At 44.0% G+C, this 10,556-nt stretch overlaps 1 long non-coding RNA gene across 1 annotated transcript; it reads right to left on the reverse strand.

Annotated features, from left to right (window-relative positions):
* On the reverse strand, positions 179–1,559 carry LOC104747932. The gene is made up of 3 exons (XR_761276.2): positions 1,386–1,559; positions 842–964; positions 179–540 (listed from the first exon to the last, which is right to left on the reverse strand). It is a non-coding gene; the product is annotated as an uncharacterized LOC104747932 (long non-coding RNA).

Genomic DNA, 10,556 nt, shown 5'->3' on the forward strand with positions numbered 1-10,556 from the left:
GAATTAATTGTGTACTGTTTGGAATATAAGAACCCATGATCTCTTAGATAAAATTTTCTCTTTTATTAGTAAGTTCTTATTTTGGGTCTCTTATTTTTGAAAATATTGGTTTTTAAAATTTTAAAATTTTAAATAGAATAGAAGTGGTATAAATGTGTAAACATTTAAGATTTTATAAAATTAAAAAAATATTCCATTTTTATTAATTTTCAAACATACAAAACATAATAAAACATTAATACATTAATATGATTTGCCTTGCATTTTTCCCAAATATTCTAAACAAAAAAAAAGCATACCATTAGAGTTGATGCTTTCCAATAGAATCTTAAAGCAAGTTTGGATGTAGTGTATATTTCTTGACTGTATCTTTTGATGTTGGATAGACAAAGATCTGATAAAGAAGAGGAACGGTCTCAATACTATGCTTGATACCCAACTCTTGGTCAGTGCATCAGAACGGCAACTCAGTAAAATCTCCCACTCCTCTTGGATCTCTATAGCTGCCTTCTTTCTCACAATATAAGACCTCCAAACTCTCTATAAGTATTGGAAAATGATGTAAGTAAGGTTATGCCTTCGTCTATATAGCTGAGATAAAGTCTCGTTAAACCAAAAACAACATCCTTAAATTCCAACTCAGAATAATCCTAAAAATGTACTGGAAATGATGACACCAAGTTTAGCCACTTCTTCCAATACCAACAATCACTGCACAAAACGTTCTCCTACTAATTTCACTATATGAACAAACAACTAAAGAGATCTTTTAACGATAGGTCGATAGCGACGGGTTTAATTTAAGTTCACCTGTTCAGCAAAAGCCAACAGAAAGAGGTACCTGAATATAAATAGCTGCAGCATTAGCACGTCTTGCATAACTGCGTAGCTCCCTCTCTTGAGACACTTTAGCAAGCAAAGCATCCCGTGATATCTCTCCACTGCTGGCGCCTCTAAGGGACACCTGATGCATCATCATCATGCACCAATTTTAAGAATATGCAATCAACCTTTGATCAACAATTTTGAAGCAAACTGAAACATAATTTTCAATTACCAATCCTAATTAACTTTTACATAAAACAAGTTAATTCCCTCGAAGAAAAATAGTCTAATATTCTGAAAATGAAGCATATCAAGCTTCTTCTTCACTACCAGGAGGCTTAAAACTTCCACAAAATCTGAGTCCTATAAGAATTAAGAGCCCTAAGTTTTCCTAGAAACAAGGTGTCAAAAAGATTAGGATTCCAATTTCAACCAGAAAAAAAATTCAGTGCCATTAGCAGAGTTCAGATCGAGAATTCGAAAGCGATCATCAGAACAGCATCGAGATGGTTCAATTTCAAAAGTATCGCGAGAAGAAGAAGGACGAGGAGGAGATGTACCTTGTGTTTGCGATTCAGGTCCACTGGATTCGAAAATTAGAGAAAAAAAAGGAATCGAATGAAATATTCTTGGCACACGGATCGTTGTTCGTATCTGGGTTAAATATTTTTGGGACAGAGAGTGAGAGAGAGAGGAAGAGAAAGAACACGATCAAACGAAATTTTTGATAAAATTCTGGGCCAAACGAAATTTTTGTTTTTAATAAAATTCTTTACCAAACCAAGCATTGACACGTCAGCGTCTCTTATATGAAAATGAGTATACTAAATAAGGGGAGCTCTTCCTTTTTTTTTTTCTTTCTGATTTTTTTTTTTCCTACTTATCCTTATAACCCCTCTTAAAACCTCTCTTACAACCTCCGATAAACAAGGTCTAATGTTTTCGACATGTTAGACCGTCATTATTCTGGGAGATGCTCTCTCAAATATTTTTATTAAAAAATAAATAAAAGGAAGAGAGTGAAGAGAAAAAAGAAGGGAAACATTTATTCCCAGTATTACTTGCGAAAAGATTTTCAGACCAAACAAGATATGTGTTATTTGTTCAGTGAAATAGAAATTAAAAACTAAATAAATAATAATAATTTGTAAAAAAAATTGTTTTTTTGAGAAACGTTCAGCCGTTACTCGAGGAATGATGAGCTAAAGGCTACTTGTTCCCACTATGTACATGCATCTTCTACTTATATTGGCCACCCACCAAAACCAACATTTTATTCCATATCAGGATATATATAGTTCTTTCCTTGTATCTATTTTTTATTGTTTTAGCAATGAGTTACAATTCTATATTTTTCAATCAAGTTATCATGCAAAAAGTCTTTTTGGGTTACCAAGACAGTTTCGGACATTAAACCTAGCGCTAATTAAAGGGATAAAACCAGCATTTGATGTTACTTGTTAAAGCGTATATTATTAGCATGTGAGAGACTTAAACCTGGAAACAAGCTAGGATTCATCACTAACATCTGTGACAAAGATCTTTGCTATCCAAGATCTGAGTTTTTGGTTATTGAATAAGAAGTAAACTTGAGAGAGGGAGAGAGGGAGAGAGGGAGAGAGAGAGAGTATCATCATACATATTTTTTTTTTTTTTGAATAAAATGTAAAATTTATTTCAAAAAATAGATTTTACATAAAGTGCAGCATGAAGTTAAATCTTTTGTTGCCAAGAAACTAGAGTTTGAATTTATAAAATGGTGCCTTTAACGAGATCCTAGCCACTTCTCCATACAACCTGTGAGCTTCCCTCCCGTTTGAAGTGAGAGCAGTCTGTTTCAGACCTGTCTGTCAAGGTTTTTGATGAGCTGAGCAGAGGAGACTGGTGGCTCTCCATGGCGACGTCTATTTCGCTCTTGCCAGAGTGAGTAAATCGAGGCCTGGAAAGCATAGCGAAGGAGAAACAGAGTAGGTGATCCCAATGATGCGTCTACTAGGAGATGCAGGTTTTGGTCCCAGTCCGTAGAGAACTTGGTCGTGAGTAACTTAGAAACTAGGCCTGTCCAAACCGCTGAGGTGTAAGAGCATTCAAAAAAGAGATGGTTTCGGCTTTCTTGTGGCGTTGAGCAGAAAGAACAGGTGGTGTCAACCCGAGAGTTCCAGGTCAGCATACGATCGCCCATTGTCAAACGGTTAAGTGCAGCTAACCAAACTATAAATGAGAACTTGGGTGTACCCTGAGGAAACCAGACACCTGCTGCCCATGGCTGCCGCTGTCGGGTTATCCGTGTATGCGCCCAAGTTTCTTTTGTGCTAAATGTAGTCTTAAACTGATCACCTTTCCCCCTCCAAAGGACGACATCCTCTATTGCCAATAGTCCTCTGTTTCGGACTGTCATGAGAACTGCTTCTAACTGATTCAGATGGTCTACTCGATGGTGTCGGTGGCGGTGAGAGAGTGCTTCCGCAACTGTGGCGTGGAGACCAATTCCCATATCCATAGTACCCCTAGGGCCTGCAATGTTTAATAAACAACCCAGTTGCGACCAATTGTCGTGCCAAAAGGAGGTTCCTTCTCCATCCTTAACCTCATATCGAACAAAATCCACTGCCAAAGCTCTGTATTTAAGTAGCTTTCTCCATATCCAGTGTTGTACCTATGATTCGTCATCTCGAGAAACAGGCAAAGGGCCTGGGCTGGGCACGTCAAACGGGCCAAGGGCGTAGCACTGGTCGGCCCATCAGGCCCGGAGAGAAGAAGAGAGCACGGAGAGGCGTCGTGTTAGTCAGCTCGCAGCTTGAGCTCGGTTAAAGATTCCTGCATTCAAGAGGATTAATTAGGACGCAAAAATCGTGTAATATTAATTACGCATTAATTGGGTAATAAATTGGTCTGTATATATATGTAAAGGGGGGGGGAGTCTTTGTAAAGGATCGAACATTTTTTCTCTCAAGCAGCATTATACAGTTTTAGCATTCAAACACTCTCTTTCAGTTCGGAACTCTTAACGGTGATAAGCTCCTCTACACATAAATCACTTCAGAAGGAGAGAATTGGTCTCAGTTCTCACATTTGGCGCTAGAAGGAGGGGGGTTATCACCTATACTCTTACTAGTTCCGACTTTATATCCAAACCCACTTCAACCAAACACCGCTATGGCTACCGACTCTTCCAATCAGGTAACTCTAGAGGCTATCCAGAAACTTTTGCAGGACTTGTCTGAGAAGTCCGACCGTCAGCAAGCAGCCTCGGCTGCTCTTACCGAGCGTTTTTGACAGCCTGGAAGGTCATGTATCTACCCGTTTGGAGGCAGTCACTACGTCAGTAGCCAACCTCTCTGCCTCTCACCACGCATACGCCGATCGGGTCGATCTCTTGTCCTTCGATCAAAACCCACGCCGGCGTGCTTTGGATTTTTCTGGCATTACTCTGCCTCTCACCTCGCAGCCAGCAACAGCAAATACCACTCCGGAAGATCCTTTCCAACCCCAGCTAAGTACTCAAACAGCACCACCACTGGTCGACGATAGCCACATTCCGGTTCAGCTCGGTGTCGCCGGATCCTCCAAGGTCCCAGTTCGTCTTCCACCTCCTGTGGGCAGAAGCACTCCGACTCCTGGTTACGTCACCAATCCCGAGATCTTCCGCATGCAGAGCGAAATCAGGGACATGCGGTCCGTGATGCACAGTGCAACCACTTCAGCTCCGGATATTTTCTGGGTGATCGAGGAGTCAAAGCGAAATCCTTTCTCAGACCAAGTAGCCCGAGTCCGCATCAAAGATACTGGCAAAATTAAGTTCTCGAGCTACGAGGGAAAGGGAGATCCGACCAGTCATCTTAAGACTTTCTTGTTAACAGCTAGCCGCGTAGACCTTGAACCTCACGAAGCAGACGCTGGATAGTGCAAGTTGTTCGCGGAGACTTTTTGCGGACTGGCTCTACTTTGGTTCGGATATTTAACAGCCGGCTCCATAAAAAACTTCACGGAGCTGTCGACCTCATTCATTAAGCAGTATTCTAGCTTAATCGAGACCGCGGTAATAGATGCTCAGCTTTGGAACTTGAGCCAAAATGCCGGAGAGTCTCTGGTCCTATATAACAAAGTTCAAGGAAATGCAGATCCAGATTCCAGGACTCTCGGACTCAACTGCTCTTGCTGCACTAAAGAATGGCCTCTGGCATAAATCTTGTTTTCGCGAAGAGTTAACCGTGAATCGGTTCCCAACCATTTAGGACGTCTTACACCGGGCTTCGAACTGGATAATCGCAGAAGAAGACAAGGCTGCCGCCACACTGAAACATAAAGTTCCACCTGCAGGCAAACCTCGATTCGAAACACCCGCTAAAAAGACTCCGCCTGCAACTCCGAAGTCCGGACCTGGCACATTCATAGTCAATCAACCTCCCAAGAAGAATTCACCAAAGAGTTCGCCATCCAAAACTCCATTTTCACCACGCTCCAAGAGTGGAGTACTCCCAAGTAACAAATGGGTCCGAGATGAGGACACGTACTGCGAGCTCCACAAAACCAATAGTCACTCCACTCGTGACTGCAAGAAACTGATGCACCTTCTCGCAGAAAAGTATGTGGTAGGAGAGATGTCGAACGTAACAATCGAGGAGTTGGAGCAGAAGACAACCCCCGAGGTGGACAAAGACGCTCCACCTTTGAAAAAACCGAAACAATCAGAAGGGAACGAAGCCCCCAAAAAAAGAATAGACGTCATAATGGGGGGGTCGCGCCTTTTTCGAAACTCCATCACGGCCATCAAGGACCATCAGCGGAAGCTCACGAGCCCTCAGCCGAAGCGAGCTAAGGTCACTACAAGCGATCTACCCGAAGTTACCTTCTATGAGAAAGAAACCGAGGAACTAGACACTCCGCATAACGATGCACTCGTCATATCACTGGACGTTGCAAACCACGAAGTATGCCGGATCCTAATAGATACTGGGAGCTCGGTAGATTTAATATTCCTCGAGACGCTTGCTAGAATGGTTATCGGGAGAGAGCACATCGTGGGACCGCCCTCACCTTTGGTCTCTTTCACAAGCGAGATATCGATGTCGTTGGGCACAATCACACTATCGGTGTCCACTCAAGGAGTGGTAAAAATGGTGGAGTTCACAGTCTTCGACCGACTTGTGGCCTATAACATTATTATGGGAACTCCTTGGCTCTACCAGATGAAGGCAGTAGCCTCGACGTACCATCAGTGCGTCAAATTTCCAACCCCGCAAGGAGTTCGAGAGATTCTAGGTAGCCAAAGGATGGCAAGGAGCTGCTATCTCGCGAGTCACAAGCTCCTGGTTCAATAGCAAGCACAGCTCGAGGTCCCGAAGAATCCAGTTTGGAAGCAATTAAAAGGTGACCTCACTGAGTCCATTTTCATCAACGATAAGTTTCCAGATCAGGAAATCTAGATCGGAGTTGGATTGGATGGTGAGCTCTGCGCCAGTCTGGTAACCTTTCTGAAGGAAAATATGACCACCTTTGCGTGGTCCGTAGACGAAATGCCCGGTATCAGTCCGGAGGTAATCTCGCACGAGCTGAATGTGGACCCAACGTTCATACCTATAAAGCAGAAGCGAAAGGAAACTGGGTCCTGAGCGAGCTGAAATTGTTAACAAGGAGGTGGAACGTTTACTAAAGGCAGGGCAGATACGCAAAGTAAAGTACCCTGAATGGCTCGCAAACACAGTGGTAGTCAAAAAGAAGAATGCAAAATCACGAGTTTGCGTTGATTTTACCGACATGAATAAGGCGTGCCCCAAGGACAGCTTTCCACTTCCGCATATCGACAGGCTAGTTGAGTCAACTTCGGGCCATGAGCTGATGTCGTTCATGGATGCCTTCTCCGGTTACAATCAAATCCTTATGAACCCAGAAGACCAGGAAAAGACCGGATTCATTACGGACCGCAGGATTTACTGTTACAAGGTGATGACTTTGGTCTAAAGAACGCCGGATCAACCTACCAGAGACTTGTAAACCGAATGTTCGAGCACCAGCTCGAAAAAACCATGGAAGTCTACATTAACGACATGTTGGTGAAGTCTATGGAAGCCAGCTCGCATCTTGCACATTTGAAAGTTTGCTTCGACATCTTGAACCAGTTCGGGATGAAGCTTAACCCCACGAAGTGTACCTTTGTAGTCCCATCAGGGGAGTTTCTGGGATACATCATCACAGAACGAGGAATTGAAGCAAACCCGAGGCAAATTAACGCTTTCTTGTCTATGAGTTCTCCAAGGACTTTACGCGAAGTGCAACGTCTTAACGGACGGATCAAAGCCCTCAACCGCTTCATCTCCCGGTCTACAGACAAGTGCCTCCCGTTCTACCAGCTATTGAGGAAAGGGGGGGAAGAACTTCTTATGGGACGCGAAGTGCGAAGAAGCTTTCTCTCAGCTGAAACCTTACCTATCTGAACCTCCGGTCTTGGCTAAACCTGAGTTCGGAGAGCCACTTTTCCTTTACGTAGCTGTTTTGGACAGCGCAGTAAGTGGAGTCTTGGTTTGGGAAGAAAGGGGGGAGCAGCGACCAATTTTCTATGTCAGTAAGTCATTTACTGGGGCAGAGTCCAGTTATCCTATGATGGAAAAATTGGCCTTAGCAGTAGTTACTTCGGCAAGGAAACTGCGAGCTTACTTTCAGTCTCACACAATCGTAATCCTAACGACGCAACCACTTCGGACGGTGTTGCATAGTCCAAGCCAGTCTGGGAGATTAGCTAAATGGTTTGTCGAGCTAAACGAATATGACATCGAGTTTTGGACTCGAACCTGTGCTAAGGCGCAAGTGCTAGCAGATTTCCTGATCGAACTCCCACTAGCCTCTTCGGTCAGTGACAGTATTGAGGTTCCATGGACATTGTATTGATACGATTTCCCTAGGATTTAACTCTGATGAAGGCTGATAACCGAGTGATAGGTGATGTGGACGGGAGGTGATGATGAACGGATGATTTTGGGTGATAATGTGTGAAGATCGAAGGAAGAAAACAATGGTTTGATGGAGATAGATGTTTAGGTGGTTGTATGGCACGAAACAAGTGAAGAGTTTCTGTATCACAAAGTGTTTAGAAACCCAGAATTCAAGAACACATTCAAGAAATCAAATTGAGGAAGAAAGATCAACAATTCGTGTTACAGCATCATTCTTCGCTAAAGAACAAAGGAGGCGTGGCTGTGGGTTTTATAATTAACCCTAGGCTCGACACTCCAAACAGCAGGAAGTTAAAAATAAAACAACAAAACGTTTTAAGGAAATAAGAAAACAGCAAAACGTCTAAGTGACCTGTAGTAGTACAGAAGTCACTTGAACTAGTACAAAAGTACATTATTCCCCATTGGTAATGACTTCTAGATAACTCGACGTAGTGATCCATTTGCCTCATTAAAAACCATGCTGAGAAAACCCATTGGGACAAAACTCAGCTATGGGAAAAAGAGTACAAACTTCTCACCTAAGTTACCTAGTCATCATTACCGGGTGAAGTCTTCAGGTTGGATATGTTGAAGACTTGGATCCTTGGTAGGTTGAATGACCCGTCACTATGAGTGCATGAGCTTCCTTGGCCCTCTCCTTAGCTCTTGAACGAGTGATCCTTCCCACCACCTCCGGTTGCTCTGCAGCCTATGGCTCCTTGCTTGCCACGATCATATCATGTATGTAGATGGAGCATCTTCCAGATCGGGAGCAGAAATTGGGGTCCGTCTCACTTCCCCTACTGGAGAAGTAATCGAGCAGTCATTTCGCTTGGTTTTCAGTGCGTCAAACAACGAAGCTGAATATGAGTCCTTCCTCGCTGGCTTACGCCTCGCAGTAGGGATTGGTGTCCGAAAGCTCCGAGCTTTTTGCGATTTGCAGCTGGTCACCAACAAGTTCCTAGGGGAGTACGAGACAAAGGATGGTCCTATGGAGGCTTATTTGTCCACAGCTCGGGAATTAGTAACTAAGTTTGAGGATTTTGAAATCACTAAGATCCACGAAGTGAAAACTCCGCTGCGGACGCCTTAGCAGCTCTAGCGTGAACTTCGGATCCTGCAATGACAAGAATTATCCTCGTTGAAGTCATCGAGTTTCCAAGCATCCGACTAGAGAGCTCAAACGTAGTCACCTGGGCAATGAAAAAACAATTGGCTGCTGAGGAGGCAGCTCGCAAGGCAGCTTCGGATTCTTTGCCACAGGAGGACCTAGCTCCCGCCATGCCTACTACGATGGATATTCATCCGCCTCTGGTCGAGCAAGACGCAAATCAAACTCTGGAATCATCGAGCTCACCAGTTGACGATCAAACTGTTACCCCGCACTCCACTTCGAGTAGTACGAACACTAACAGTTGGGGGGGCAGGAGACTGACGGAGCCCGATCTGGGTTTACTTGGAAAAAGGAGAACTCCCAGCCGACAAATGGGCAGCCAGGAAACTCAAAATTTTCAGCGCACGGTATTGCATCTACAGCGGAGTACTCCTACGCCAAAGTGTAGCTGGTCCCTATCTAACATGTGTTGCTGATAAAGAGCCCGCGATGCTAATGCGAGCTTTTCACGACGGTCCCAATGGGAATCACTTCGGAGGACAAACTTTGGCCTTCAAAATCAAAAGGCAAGGCTATTTCTGGCCTACTATGGTCACGGACTGCGAAAACTGTTCTTGAACTTGTGAGAAATGTCAAAAGCATGCCCCGTCAATCCATCAACCTACCGAGCTTCTGTCGTCGGTGTCCGCACCTTACCCGTTCATGAGGTGGTCCATGGACATCGTTGGCCCTTTACGTGCTCGCTCTTACTGACTATTTCTCTAAGTGGGTAGAAGCAGCGGCCTACGCGAAAGTAACGAGTGAAGAAGTAGAGCAGTTCGTGCTAAAAAGCATAATCTATCGCTACGGCGTCCCTCACGAAATCGTCACCGACAATGGTCCGCAGTTCATCTCCTCGCAGTTCGAAGGGTTTTGCACGAAATGGAAGATTCGACTCAATAAGTCAACTCCTTGTTACCCACAAGGTAATGGTCAAGCTGAAGCGATGAATAAGGTCATACTAGCTAACTTGAAGAAACGGCTCGATTCTCGTAAAGGGCGCTGGCCGGACGAGCTGCAGGGCGTTCTTTGGGCAATCCGAACAACACCCCACTGGGCCACTAATGAAACACCGTTTTCCCTGGTTTACGGAGTTGATGCCATAGTCCCAGCCGACATAGAGGTTCCTGGAGTCCGTACCTCGCTAAACCCACTTCGAGCTGAGGAGAATGAGGAATTTTTTGCAGGATACCCTTGATACGATCAATAAGCGTCGGGATCAGGCTTCAGTTCGGATCCAGAATTACCAGAACGCAGTAGCCCGGTATTATAACTCCAAAATCTGAAGTAGGCCCCTGGCGGTTGGCGACCTAGTCCTTCGAAAGGTCTACGAGAACACCGAGGAGCTCAATGTGGGGAAGCTGGGAATCAACTGGGAAGGACCGTACAGAATTACTCGCGAAGTTTGAAATGGAGTTTATCAGCTCGAGGATTCTGAGGGAAAACCAGTTCCGAGGTCCTGGAACTCTTTACACCTTAAACTCTTTTAACAATTAATTTTCTTGTATCGAACTATGTTTAGCTTGATCCCGATAAGGGTATGTAGGTAGCCCGTTTCGGGTCCAGTTATCCATATTAATAAAATCAAAAGTTCTCTAAACTTTTTTCTTAATAATGGTTTAGCAAAAAAAAAAAAAAAAAAAAAA

Source organism: Camelina sativa, chromosome 15 (genome assembly GCF_000633955.1).
Source record: "Camelina sativa cultivar DH55 chromosome 15, Cs, whole genome shotgun sequence".
In the NCBI taxonomy this organism is placed as follows: domain Eukaryota; kingdom Viridiplantae; phylum Streptophyta; class Magnoliopsida; order Brassicales; family Brassicaceae; genus Camelina; species Camelina sativa.